This window comes from Choloepus didactylus, chromosome 21 (genome assembly GCF_015220235.1).
Source record: "Choloepus didactylus isolate mChoDid1 chromosome 21, mChoDid1.pri, whole genome shotgun sequence".
Taxonomy (NCBI): Eukaryota; Metazoa; Chordata; class Mammalia; order Pilosa; family Megalonychidae; genus Choloepus; species Choloepus didactylus.
The window spans coordinates 8,227,423-8,241,255 of record NC_051327.1 but is presented as its reverse complement, the minus strand read 5'-3'; the positions used below and the strand labels follow the sequence as shown (position 1 = coordinate 8,241,255).

Genomic DNA, 13,833 nt, shown 5'->3' with positions numbered 1-13,833 from the left:
CCTGAATGGGTGGGGCCATGCCTCCATGGGAATATCTCATCAGAGTCATCACCCACAGCTGGGTGGGGCACATTCCAAACAAATATAATCAGCACCAAAACGTCTGCCCCACAAGACTACATCAAAGATAATGGCGTTTGGGGGACACAGTACATTCAAACTGGCACAAGGACCATCCACATTGTCACATTCATCAGGACTTCATTCCTTTTTTACAGCTGAATAATATTGCATTATATGTATATATCACATTTTGTTTATGCATTCATTGGTTGATGGACACTTGGGTAGCTTCTTTCTTTTGGCAATTGTGAATAATGCCACTATGAACATCAGTGTGCAAATGTATGTTTCAGTCCCTGCTTTCAATTCTTTTGGATATATACCTAGTAGCGGGATTGCCAGATAATATGGTAATTCTGTATTTCACTTTCTGAGGAACTACCTAACTGTCTTACACAGTGGCTGCACCACTTTACATTCCCACCTGCTTGAATGTTCCCCTTTCTCACATCCTCTCCAACATTTGTAATTTTATTTTTTTTAAATAGTAACCTTTCTAGTGGGTGTGAAATAATATCCCATTGTGGTTTTGATTGCATTTCCCTAATAGCCAGTGATGTTGAGCATCTTTTTCATGTGCTTTTTAGCCATTTGTATATCCTCTTTGGAGAAATATCAATACGAGTCTTTTGCCCATTTTTAAATTGAGTTGTCTTTTTATTGTTGAGCTGTAGGATTTCTTTATATGTCCTGGATGTTACTTTTATTGGATATGTGCCTTCCAAATATTTTCTCTCATTGAGCAGGTTGTCTTTTCACTTTCTTGACACAATCCAAATAAAAATTCCAACAGCCTACTTTACAGAAATTGAAAGGCCAATTATCAAATTTATTTGGAAAAGTAAGGGGCCCTGAATAGCCAAAAACATCTTGAAAAAGAGGAAGAAAGTTGGAGGACTCACCCTTCCTGACTTTAAAGCATATTTTAAAGCTACAGTGGAAAGTTGGAGGACTCACCCTTCCTGACTTTAAAGCATATTTTAAAGCTACAGTGGTCAAAACAGCATGGCACTGGCACAAGGATAGATATAGCAACCAATGGACTCAAATTGAGAGTACCTAATATCTATGCCTCATATCTATGGCCAATTGATTTTGGCAAGACTTCCAAGTCCACTCAGTTGGGATAGTCTCAACAACAGATGGTTCTGGGAGAACTGGATATCCATGTGCAAAAGAATGAAAGAGGACCCCCATCTCACTCCATATAGAAAAATGAAGACAAAATGGAGCAAATACCTAGATATGAGATCCAGGGCTGTAAAACCCATAAGAGAAAATATATGGAACCATCTTCAGGATCTTGTGTTAGGCAGTGCTTTCTTAGACTTTACACCCAAACTACTAGCAACCAAAGAAAAAGTAGATAAATTGGACCTCCTTAAAATTAAAAAAAATAGTTTTGTGCTCAAAGGACTTTCATAGAGTTTTGTTTAATGATAACAACATTTTCCATTGAGTATGAAGTGTCAAGCATTCTTCAATTGATACCTTATATGTATCAATTTATTGTCACTCCCATTTTGAAAATGAAAAAAAAATATGAGGTAAAGAAATCAGAGATAATCAGAGCTCAGGGAGCAGCAGGAATCCATTGCAGGATTTTCACCTGGAGCACAACATATCATTTACGTTAAAAAGAAGTTCCTCTCCAGAGGCTTGCCCTTATAAGTCTTATTTCTGTAATGGTGAAGCTAAGGCTACTTATACTTATGCCTAAGAGTCACCCTCAGGGAACCTCTTTTGTTGTTCAGATGTAGCCTCTCTCAAGTGAACCTGGCAAATAAATTCACTACCTTCCCTCCTATGTGGGACATGACTTCCAAGGTTGTAAGTCTCGCTGACAACATGGGACATGACTCCTATGGACAAGCCTGGCCCTGGTATTGTGAGATTAAGAATGCCTTCCTGACCAAAAGTGGGAAAAGAAAGGTAACAAAATAAAGTTTCAGTGGCTAAGAGATTTCAAAGAGTCAAGAGGTCATTCTGGAGGTTACTTTTATGCAAGTTTCAGCCAGATATTGCAATTTGCCACCGTATATCACCCCTCAACCAACAGTATTCCTGAAAAATCCTAAAGAATAACCTGGGCCATATCTAAGACTCTATAAAAGATTTACTTACCATGTTTATTTTTTCAGAAATTTAACGCCTCCAGACTGTTTCTATGTCAGATAAGCCCTGAAACTCAGAGAACATCAACCAGTTTCATTCCTCTACCCAATTATATTGACATCCCTTTTCAGCACTAAGAAGTTAGAATGGTCATTGCCTGGATATCCCTGAAGACTGAGAGAATGATCAAATGAGAGGGGGGAGTTGTAATGGAGAAGTTAGGATTTAACAAACAATTATGACTACTGACTTATTATATAGATATTTTGTTTTGGTTTCTAGTGTATTCCAGTAGCCAGAAGGAAATCCCTGATAATGTTGAACTGCAATACGGTAGCCCTGATCTTTGATAATGATTGTGTAAGTGTATAACTTTTGTCTTTTGACTGTTTGATTGTAAAAACCTTGGGACTGACACCTCCTTTATCCAGTGTATGGGTAGATGAGTAATAACATAAAGACATGCATGGAAAAAAAAGCAGTCCCTGACTTTTCAATTGGAAACAGACCTGAAGGGTTAAGAGCAGAAGCAGGGAGAGCAGGTAAAAACCACCTAGGGTTTACTCCAGAAAACAGCATCTCATATTGTGGAGAGGTTCAGGTGTTTGTGACAGAGGTTTGGAGACTCTCAGTTCATTCATACACTGAAGGCAGTAAGCCTCCTCCTTGTTTGGACTGGATAATAGTTACACATATGACGTTTTGGGGAGAACGATGAAAGCACATTTCCTTCCGATCATGGCTCTTTCCCATAATCCTTGCCTTCTGGAGCAGAACAGTGAGGCCACGGCTTCTGTACTTTTATCTCAAACCAGGTGTCCTCCACTAGCTTCAACTCCTGTGCCTTCAACACGTAGTTACATAATCATGTCTTTCTCCTCAATATTTGGCTTTTGAAAGGTGATTAACCAGGTATATCACAGCTTTTATTCATAAGAGAGAAGAATCTTTCTTAAAAATTTTTTTTAAGACTAGAAAATCCTCTTTCACGCCCAAACATACCCATCCCTGGTTGTATGGGATATCACAGCTTCTTGTTCACAAGTAGCTTTTGCAGACAGATGCAGGGAGGCCAGCTAAGCCAAGTATTTAGGAAACAAAACAAAAAGTGACTAAGAGCTCCTCTTGAAAATCAGCCATTTACATGACCTGTTTAGCCCCCAGGTCAATTATTCTGTTAACCATGTCTTTGTGCTTACTCCCCAATTCCTCAACACCATAATGCTCTGATATAATACTCTCCTTCTTTTGTCGAATACAGAGACAAGAGTTGTTAACACTAATGTTAATAGCTGATGTTTATTGAACAAGTACTATGTGCCTCACTATATTCTTTGGTGTTGGTGCTTGAAAATCACTACTATGCCCAAGGACAACCAAGTGTTAGAGAGACTAACTACTTGACCAAGGGCAGGCAATTGTATGTAAAGGCTGAAAGGAAGTCAAACCTAAGTAGTCTGACTCCAGTAGCTGCTGTTTGTAGGCGTTAGGAAATGTTTGTTGACTGACTATGTACCCACAACATTTCCTTTAACACTTGCTAGAGGGAAGAGATCAATCCAAATGTTGAGTTGGTCTGGACAGGCAGGCTTCTGGAAAGCAGAGTATTATTACAGCTATTAAGACAATGCAGAGGGTGATATTGGTACTCAGATCTGTGTGCAGCCACATGGAAATAGTAGTTCAAGCTTAGTGTTGTCAGATAGCAGAGGCTGTGGGCAAAGGAGACGGCATGGGTGAGTGATTTTTGACTGTTTATCTCTAAAGTGTGTGGCCAGTGTCACTCCCATCTCTGATGGCTGTGATTTATTCTATTATACTGTCAGGATTAAAACACCTTAGGAGGAGAAAAATAAAGGGAGGGATACAAATGCTGTGTCATTGATGTGACAGATGCTGTTTCTTTGGAAACCATGGACGATGATGGTAAGGAAACTCTCTGAAAACTGCCATCATCACAGAATATCAGAACCAGGCAGCCCTTAGGGACCTTCTAATTCAGCCACTCATTTGACGGATGAGGAAACAGAGGCTTATAGAGTTTATGAGGTGGTCAGTTTATACAAACTCATAAATTTGGAGCCAGACCCCTATTTCTGCTTCCCAGTGCAGTGTTCATTCAAAAACATCACCTGCTGGTTAAGCTCATTTGTTCCTTCCCCTAAATTCAGAGTTGAGCTTTACTTTAAGTACCATTTATTTGCTTATGTTTTAACAAAGGAATAGAAAAGTAGGAGGCACACATTAGAAACTTTTCCTTTGCTTTCCTGTATCCCAGCGAGTACAATTTTAATACTGGATCCTTGGTGCTCAGCTCCCCTCCCTGTTGCTATCTATCTCAGCTAGTACTAGCTTCTTCCCCTTCTGTGAACAACGGAAGACCCTTCTCACCTCCTGACTGGTGTTAAGAGTCGGGGTGGGCCATTATCTGCATGCCCATGACTGCCAGCTCCTTGCTGTTTCTTCACCCATCCTTGCCTGACCTCTTCATCCCCATCTCTCTCCTGCTGTTTCCTGTATAGAGAGGGTAGATCAGAGTAAGCCCGAGTTCTAGCTCTCTGAGAAGCCCAAGACACCCATCTCTATACCTTAGCCTCTTTCCTCACTTATTCCCCTACACAGATTTTCCAGCAACTCAGGTTTCCTGAATTCCTGGAAATCAGTGTAAGAGCACAGAATTTGAAACAGAAAGACATGGCTTCACTCCTAAGCCTGATCACAGTAAGCCACATAATCCTGGGCAAGTCTTAGACAAGTATCTCTAGGCCAGAGCATATAAGTATTGTCATAGCACCTATTGTAAAGTGTTATTTTGTGGGTAAAGTCCATTAATGACACAAGACTTTGCACACAGTGTTTATACCGCCAAAATATCATCATGGCAGATTACTTTTTTTTAAATTAAATTCAATTTTATTGAGATATATTCACATACCATACAATCATCCATGGTGTACAATCAACTGTTCACAGTACCATCATATAGTTACGCATTCATCACCCCAATCTATTTTTGAACATTTTCCTTGCACCAGAAAGAATCGGAATAAGAATAAAAAATAAAAGTAAAAAAGAACACCCAAATCATCCCCCCCATCCCACCCTAATTGTCATTCAGTCTTTGTCCCCATTCTTGTACTCATCCACCCATACACTGGTTAAAAGGAGTGCAATCCACAAAGTTTTCACAATAAAAATATGGAACGCTTCACGAATTTGCGTGTTATCCTTGCGCAGGGGCCACGCTAATCTTCTCTGTATCGTTCCAATTTTAGTTTATGTGCTGCCAAAGCAAGCACAGCAAATCACTTTCTAAATGCCACAACACTATTTGAAAATCCCCAAATATCACATGGGCTCAAACATGTCCACGTGTTGACTCGGGCCTCCAGTGGGGTGTTCTGTCCCAGCCCAGGAGACCCCAAAGCCATTGGGCCTTTCGGGTACCAGAGAGTGCTGTGTCCCTTTCTACTTCACTGCCCACCAGAGCCATTCTGTGGCCACCCAGAAATGTGGTCATTGCTTCCCAACTTGGAGACCTGTTTATCTCTTGGCACCGAAGCAGCATTACTGGTGGCCCAAATCTCACATGTAAGTAAGCCATCAGCAGTGTTCTCTCGCTAAGCAATGAGGCAGGCCACAGGGGTAGGCTTGGAGTTGAGACTGTATTGCTCACCAGTTCTCATCTCTCTAGCTTCTACACTGGGGACCCACACCCATAAGTACAACCTTGAACACAGACTACCTTGAAGAGAGACCACTGGAGGGGTGGCTCCCTCCTTATTCAGAGCTCAGGCTCATCCAAGACCAACCTAGCCACTTAATAATTACTATAATTGCCTGGAGTTCTGAATGTACCTAATTCTGTAAGGGAATCTTTATCTATATGGGGTATAATTAAATTTAAGAAAAAATAAGAAAACATTTCTAAGAGAATCTTCCTTCTCTCTTTTCGCAAACAAGTCTCCTACTTTGTATCCCTACACTGAGTGAGGCAAGCTTGCTGTGGATGCATTACCACAAAGGAAAATGGAAAGAACAAAGACTGTCATTTTCCCTCTCTCTGATCCCAGTGGGTTAACACCGGATAGAAGCAATCTTTTCTAAAGCCCCAACCAGCAGGGACCCTCAGAAAAATGGATGTCTGTAAACAGCTTGAAAACCTCTGCCACTGTTGATTTTATGCTCTCTACCATTCAAACCTAGGGTTTGTGGGAAGCATTCAGAACCTCAAATCCAGGCTAGCGACTTCAAGCTATAGGAGATCATTCAGTCAACAAATCCTTGGGGCCGGGTTCTGTTTGGAGCTGAAGATGGTGATATGAAGAAGGCATAGCCCATGCTCTCTGGTAACCCATGAGTAGCATGGGGGGAGTGAATGCAATCCTATATTCCTAACACTTCCATGGCTGAGAGAAGCGCAGGCTATTATAAGGGCAGAGGGGAGGGCTTCCTGGAGACCATTGTAGGTACAGATTCTGTGTTGTGGGTCAGGGTTGAGTTTTCTAACGGTTTCCTGAGATCCATTTAGTTTTGCTCTAGTGTGAATGAGATTACTAAAATAGACAGAGAAAACAGCATCACGATATTTAAATATACGATTACCCTTTCTTTATAAGTACTTAGCTGGAAGTGTCTTAGGATGAATACTAAAGCATGTATCTGTGAATGTAGACCATATTGGAAACAGATTTACTGTCCCAAAGTGTAATGCTTACTCAGCCATCTGATGAGATTTGAGCACTGAACAGTTTGAGAGGGATGCATAGAGCTGTTTTATTACAAGACGCTGTTATGAGTTGTAGCAGCTTTCCTTATGCTATACGGCTGTCACCAAACAAGTTACATGAATATAAGCAGTTTTATTTGCAATTCTTTGCTTACATTTTCTTAGCATATTTGGATTATGGCTTCTCAAAGCCCCACTTATTCTCTTGTGACAGTCCCAGGGTATGCTTTATTCAGAACCAAAAGGAGCCTTTAAAATATTTGTAGAAAGTCCTCCTTGGGGTATGCAGTGTTTGTGTTTGTTGATGTTATCACCTGGTACTCATTTAAAAAAAATAAAGGAAAAAGAAGCATTTTCTACTCTCATATATCATGTATTTATTTCGGGGGAAAACTTAATGAACCCATTAATTAGCCTCGTATTTGATGCGGTTGCCGTGATTCCTGAGTAGGAGGTTTTGCACTTTATAAAAAAAAGTTTTGAATTTCATTTGATCAAGATTGAACCTGCAACAGCTAAAAGAAGAGAGAATTAATTTCATGTAAAAGATTTTCACCAGACTTGGTTGTTACCTACAAATTATAGGCTGGAAAATTAGTGTTGCTGATTCCCCTTGAATGTGTGAAGTAAATCAGAGAAATTGATGACATTAATAAAAATTATAACAGTAGATTAGCTTATACTAAATGTAAATAATTGTTAATTTGGGACCTGAATGAACCTTGGACAGCTAGGGACTTAGTTTAAACCCAGTTTATTCTTATTTTATTAAGCATCCTTTAAGTCAAATTAATTGCATTATTAAAAATTACAATAAATATTTAACATACAATGCTCAGTACTCAAAGTCTTCATCCTTCTAGCTAGTTTGGAAGATGGAATGTTCCTTAGCAGTTAGCTAGGCCCATTGTTGGGGGGATACCAAGCTTCACTGGGGAGTAAAATGGGGTGCAGGTTACTAGACAAGGTTTTGGATAATTGGTGTGGGGTGGGGTCAGTCTTTAGTGAGTCTTTAAAATAACTTGCACTGGATTTTTTTCCTGGTTATAAATTCATTCCATACCCATTATAAAAGTTTGAAAATAACAAACATATAGAGAAGAAAATACAAACAACCCATCATTTTACTTCCCAGTAACAATTGCTATTATCATTTTGATATATTCATTTTCTAGCCTTTTAGTTGTTTGTATGTGTGATGCATTTTCCAAAGTGGAATTATAGTATATGTGTTATTTATACATCCCCCATATAGATAAAGATTTAAATCCTTACAGTATACGCTCTTACTAACCCCCATAACTGGAATCATGCTCTTTTTACTTATTATTTCATAAACATTTCCCTTTTCTTAAATATCTTCATAAATATGGTTTTTAAAATATAGCTGCGTAGTATTAGATCTTATTGGTATATCACACATTAGTTTCTATTGCATCTTTGTTCTCATGGACTTTCAGTTTGCATGAATTTTTTGTTATAATAATTCAATGAACATCATTATACATAAATCTTGTGCTTGTCATCCATTTCCCAAGAATACATTTGTGAGTATTTTAAATTATGTCAATGTACTAGGGAAAAGAAGAGCAAGTGGGCGAAGCTTCAGTATGGGTTGAAATATTTAGGACATGCCTCTAAAAATGAAAACCATTTTTAGAGAAAATTTGAATTTTACTTATAAATCATATCTTAAATTTTTCAGCTGTGCATTCAGTAAGTGCCTCACATAATATTCTATAATGTGTCATTTTGCTGTAATGAGATTTTTTTAAACCAGTATTAAATTGTATGAGTGTATCCTATTTCATATTTTTCTGGAGCCCAGTTAGGGGGGTTAGTAAGAGCCTGTCCTGTAAGGATTTAAATCTTTATCTATATGGGGGATGTTTAAATTTTAAAGTCTTTGCAAGAGTATATTCCTTGCCTTTTCTTCTCTATGAAGTGTCCTACTTTGAATCCTTGAACTGAAGCAGGTTTTTTGCAATGGCATCTTAATTGCTAAATCCTAGAAAATTTTCAGTTGTAGCATGAATATAGCTTTAAATTTTCTCAAATGAAAAAAAATTGTGCATATAAGTGCATAAATGTACACATACTGCATATACACGTATTAAGTGTTTTAATCATAATAAACACAGTAAACACATTAAAATAAATTTACATATTTGTTCATGAATATATATATATAAAATGATATAATGTATATTAAATGTATGTTATGTTATTCAGAGAGTTTATCCAAGTGATCTGATTGGATGTTGTGATATCTTATAACTGGATGACCATTGGAACAATGAATAATAAATGCTATAATCCCTGTAGTAATCTGGTTTACTTATATGTCTCCCCTTGCCCTTACTGTAAAGTATTACTTAAATTTTATCTTAAAAGGAACTTTTACACAGTGTTCAGAAGCATACAGATGACCAGCACAGAAATAAAATAAAATAAGCCAAGAGATAAAGGCAGGGCTTGCTGGATTTTTCAGTCTCATTTTGTATGTGGCTGTGGGAAGCTTTCCACCTATACAGAAAATCATCCCTAGGGAGGGCAGTGTCATGATACGAGAAAGAAAAAAAAAAAAAAAAAAGAAACGATAAGTGATTCCCATGGGAAAAATAAGTCTTTTGTGAAAATTAATCCGAGCATGTTACAACATTTGCCACATATACCTGAACAAAAGAAAAAAAAAATGTGAGAAGATGCTGTTACCCTGTGAAGTTATCTTTCATAACCATCTCTTTCATTTTGCATGACACCTGCCGCGGTGATTCAGCATAAACTGAGATGCTTTGGGAGGGTTCAGCAGCTGAGTAGCCGGCACATACTGAAGTCTGGACCCCTGAAGACAGGACCCTCCAAAGCAGAGGCTGGTGAGAGGACAACGCTGCCCTCTTGCGAACTGCACCCTAACTTACTGCCACTAACCGTGCGACCTTGAGAAGTCACTCAGCCTCTTTAAACCTTAGTTGTCACCCCAAAAATGAGGCTAAGGGAGGCACAGATGATCTCACTAACCCCATCTATGCCTTTATGTAGACTCAGTTCCAGCTCTACACTGCCTTGATAGACTTTGAATATATCTGGTCATATTTATTTCCACATAATTAATACTATATTATTCATAATCTGCTGAGGGAGAACAGCAGCTATCTTTAAATGCACAAATACAGGTGAATCCCATTTGGGTAAAGAACATCCACATTTTCCAAAATGGGGCATCGTTCTTACCCAATAGGCCCACCTACTTCTTGCACTAGATGCTGTTTTCATGCTCACCAAGATTCTCTACCAGATCACGTCAGTCTCCATCCCTGGGCCAGTGGGTTATGTTTACAAATACTGAATGACTGACTTAGCCTCTCAGATTTCCATTAGAGTGGCAAACAGTGTTGTAAAGAGACAGTGCATTTTGTAAGAGATTCGTAGGAATATTAAATTATACATATGTGGGCTCAGAAATCTCTTCCTTTAGGTTTTCACTTCTTGCACTCCTGAGGAATTGAATGTTTGTTCTTCTATTATGCTTATCAGTAAATTCTTAATTTTGTTAAAGAAAAAAAAAAATCCAGGGCAAGTGCTTACATTATCACCATAGTCTGCTCAAAGCCTGAATTTCATTAAGTAGATTGTTAATAAAATGAGGAATGATATATCAAAACTGCAATGCTGTGTCTCTCAAAGTTAATGAAGAGTTATAATTTTCTAGATGACAAATTAAAAGGCTGTTAAAATGGTTGGTAAGACTGTCAATGGATTTAGCAACATTCCAATTAAAATAGAGCTTTAAAAAGAATTAAAGTCTTGAATTTGAAGAAATTAGAAAATATGTTTAAATTGTGATTTAATATAGTTAGGAGCCCTGGAATCTTTACATAAAATGAGATAGATATCATCTTAAAGATAGCATGACACATTTAAGAAAAAGTGGACATCACCATCCAATACAATTTCACAGATTTGGTCAGTAATTTAATTGCCTAAAACATTAAAATTATATTTTTAATTGTAGAAATGTTGGAGCAATAATAAAAATAAGTTGATAGATAATATATATTATATTCTTATGTACATGTTAAATGTATATTCTTAACATTAGTAATATATTTACGTATCACTCATTCCTAACAAATAAGCAGTTTTCATTTTTTCCATTTTTGTGCTAACTCTTCTCCATTTAGATACATTTTTACATATAATAGTTATATTTTTGCATGCTCTTTATCAATTATGTTTCAGTTTTACATATACTCAATGTTTCTTTTTAATCTTTGACTACCACATTGGATCAATGTACTAAATTTTACCTAACCATTACCAAGATCTTAAGTAATTAGGTTGCTTCCAATTTTTTCCCACTATAATAAATAAGATTCAATAAACAATTCCATATACTTTTAGAATAAGTTTCTAGAAATGAGATTAATGGGCCAAAGTTAATGAACACTTTTGTGGCTTTTGAAACTCTATCAAATTGCTTATTAAAGGATTTTTAGCATTTTCCACTACCACCAGTTATTTAACTACAGGTGTAATAAACTATAAGCAAGACATTATTAGATTGCATCATTATTTTATAATTTTTGCAAAATTAATACATAAGATGGTACCATATGGTTGTTAATTTATTTTTTAACCAACTTGCCCCATGAATTTCACAGATAATTAGATAACATGACCATTTTTTTCTCTATTTATTTGGCTTTCAGCGTTTTATTCTTTGACAAGTGGTAATATGTAAGGTGGCCCACATATGATGCCATATTTTCTGTTAATAGATTTTTGAGGTTTCACAGAATTAAGATTGAGCTTAGCTCAAACAGAGGTAGCCACGGAATGAATAAGTTTCTGTTTCCAGAGATAGTATTTAGTATAGCAAGATAGAAAGTGTAGTCGAATCAAGAATAGGCATAGTGAGTATGATTTTTTTCAAGTGGTACTAAGCTTGAAAATTGACCCTTCCCGTGAGTCTTTCAGGAGCTCTAAAATCCCTCCTATTCCCAAAGCAAAGTTGAGGGAGAAACAGAGGACAGAAAGCAGAGCCCAAGTGGACAGGTCCTCTCTGGGTAGCTATCCGTGGGCATTCAGCAATGTACAAGCAGTGGAGGTAGACAAATCTTTTTAATGTTTCCCACCTTTGCTAGGTAGAGGAGTAAACTACAAACAACTGTAGCTAGAGTTGTAGAAATCCACTTGGCGAACCTTGTGTTCACTGCTCCTCCCCTGGAACACTCCTATTGACATGGCTCACTCTCTCAGTCCCTTCTGGTCTCCTCAAATGGCATCTTTCCCTGCCCACTCTCTATAAAATACATAACTCCCTATTCCCTTTTGCTCTGCTTCATGCATTGCTACCTGATACTGCCATCATCCTGCTTATCTGTTTACTTATCTACCACGAGAATGTGAGCTCCATGAGGGCAGAGATTGTTTTTATCACTTTTGTTCACTACTGTATATTTAGAACCTGAGAGAACAATGTCTGGCACAATAAACATTTGGTGAGTGAGTGAATGAATGAATGAATGAATCACATGTGGAAGGAAAACATACCCCAACTGTTTGATATATCAAAGCCAATACAAATAAATGACCATTCCAGTGTAGACTTGTAAAAAAAAAAAAGAGGAGCTGCAGCATTGGGACCCAGAATCTTGCAGCAAATGGTGCAGACACAAGGCACCTATCGGAATGGCAGATAAAACTGGATCTGGAATGAAACCTTTCCTATAGCTATGTCCATGGGTTTCTTCATTTCTTACTGAGGAAGTATTGGAGGTAGATTCCAGAAGCTCACTATATTATCATTTTCAGTTAGCCATAGGTATACATACAAATCCACATAAACTGCCAGTTTGTATATGCACAGAAGTACATATTTGTATATGTTACATATACATGTAAAAATTATGCATACATTCACATACCCACACGTGTATGTGTGTATGTGCCTATTGTTTAAGTGAACTTTAGTATAGGCTATTCCACTGAGTCGAGTTATTCAATCTCGGCTAAAAGTCTTCTAAACATCTTTTAAGAATTTCTTGAGATATTGCAATGGAGGGAAGCCTGGAACAAGTGAATTTCATTTGACAATTGCAGTTGGAATTCTGGTGCTCAGACTATACAGGCCAAAGGAAAGACATGTTATATATAGTTATGCTTTATTATGGCTAATGATGCTTTTCTGATAATTGCTGAAAAAAAGAGCACACAGTCTGGTGATGCTCCAGCCTTCCTCTACATGCCCCCAAAACCAGTGGCACCCATCTGATATCCCAGCCCTTTGCTCATCGTCCATTGGTCACTTTTCATCATATTGAAAACTTGGAGTATTGTAAACCCTTGACTTTTGTCTGACCCACACTTCCCCTAAACCAGGAGCCTTCCCTAAACTTAAAATGGCTGTGCTGGTTTGAATCTATTATATATCCCATAAAAGGCCATGTTCTTTTAATCCAGTCTTGTGGGGGCAGACCTATTGTGGGTGGGAGCTTTTGATTAGGTTATATCCATGGAGATGTGACCCTGCCCATTCAAGGTGGGTTATAATTCCCTTGCTGGAGGCCTCTATAAGAGGATAAAAGGTGGAGATATTTTGAAGAGAGCTGAGAGAAGCTAAAATATGTAATCCAGGGTTTGCCCCTGGGAGAAATTAAGAGAGAAGCTAAGACAGAAGCCCAGAGACGTTTTGGAGAAAGCCATGGAAACCAGATGCTAACCCCGGGAGAGGCCCAGCACCTGCCTTCCCATGTAACAGAGGAACCCCAGATGCCATCAGCCTTTCTTCAGAGAAGGTACCGTCCTGTTGATGCCTTAATTGGTACATTTTCATGGCCTTACAACTGTATATTTGTGAACTAATTAACCTCCATTGTAAAAGCCAATCCCTTTCTGGTAGATATATTGTATTTCAGCAGCTT

At 38.0% G+C, this 13,833-nt stretch overlaps 1 non-coding gene and 1 pseudogene across 1 annotated transcript; one reads left to right on the top strand and one right to left on the bottom strand.

Annotated features, from left to right (window-relative positions):
* LOC119518088 overlaps positions 1-13,833 on the top strand; it is a 59,031-nt pseudogene that overhangs the window by 34,679 nt on the left and 10,519 nt on the right.
* LOC119518331 lies at positions 5,371-5,477 on the bottom strand. Its single transcript, XR_005213721.1, has one exon. It is a non-coding gene; the product is annotated as a U6 spliceosomal RNA (small nuclear RNA).